The following is a 1405-nucleotide window of genomic DNA, read 5'->3' as shown; positions in this document are numbered from 1 at the left end:
ACTCTGAAACCAGATAAAATCATAACACTCATTACAAAGCCTAAACTTGGCTAACACAATGGCCTCTTGTCAAATAAGGTCCTTCTCACAGCATTTTCAACCTAGATGGCTGAGAGACCCTTCTTTTATGAGCCCAAGTCTACTGGCAACTGACAAGAGTATGTGGATCACCTTTTAGTGACCTGCCTTAGCTCACAGCCCTTGAGAACATACTTTTCAGTATACAGGATCTACGTATTTTCTGTGGATACATCTCAATGATTATGAGGACTGATGCGACACAGGCTTTCATTAGAGACCTGACCTGACATTCTTTAACAAACTAGTATGTAGATACCAGACCAAGGTGATCCCTGTAACTCTTATGCACCCTTGTGCCTGCTACCAGCTGGATGGTTGTTTGCAACTTATTTCCACATGATGGAAGTGTCCAATGTATTTTCTCCGTCAGTCATTTTCTTTTCCCTGGTCACTTGTTTCCTCACCACCACTTTAAAAAGCGCCTGCCCTTCTAAAATAGAAGTAGACAAAATTATGAATGGGACATAGAATGTCAAAGGTCTTGACCAACATTAATGTCTGCAGTCTCACAACAGCTGCATGAGGCTAGTAAGCATTATGATTTATGACCAGTGTAATAATAAGCAGCTTTGACTGCTGCTTATTACGTTAATCATAAGTGTTTCACTCCTACCTTGTGCTTCCTCAGTTGTTTGTTGTCTGTTTTAGGGCTTCTCTACATGGGGACACTCAGAAAAGTTAATCCAAATTAACTAAAGGTGGGAATTTAAAGTGGATCACTTAAACTGCACTAAAACCCCTTGTAGAGCCTGTTAGTCAGAATTAATTCAGTTTAGCTTGATTTAGGCCTTGTCTACACAGCGCATATGGGATTGTGACTTTTAAAGTGCACTAATGTGTTGGGCACTAATTGGTCCATGTAGACCTTGCTGGTGCACCCTAAAAGTTCCCTAGTGCACTTGAATATAATACTCTTTGAAATGGGACTATGTTAAAGAGCATGATGTAACTTTTATATGCACCAACAAGATCTATATGGATCAATTAGTGTTTACCTGTGAATTTTCCCTCTAGGACTTTCCATATCAGTCAGTCTGATCCTTTCTCAATGGACTGCATTAGGACCAGGATTAGCTATTGCATGCTTGTTAAGTAGTTTAAAAGGGAAGCAGGTCTTCCTCCAGGAAATCCCTAAATTCAATGTCAAGGGTCTGCTGCAAATGGTTTGATGTTTAAACTTCTATATAGTTAGTATTTTTTCACTTTGGAAGCTGTTCTAAACCCACACTCAAAGGTCTGGTCTGCCCCCAGTTGCAATGGGTGCAGGGAATGCGACACCTTGAAGACTGTCTGCCATGGGAAGCGCCTAGAATGAAAATCCACA

Source organism: Caretta caretta, chromosome 5 (genome assembly GCF_965140235.1).
Source record: "Caretta caretta isolate rCarCar2 chromosome 5, rCarCar1.hap1, whole genome shotgun sequence".
Taxonomy (NCBI): Eukaryota; Metazoa; Chordata; order Testudines; family Cheloniidae; genus Caretta; species Caretta caretta.
This window is presented reverse-complemented; position numbering follows the sequence as displayed.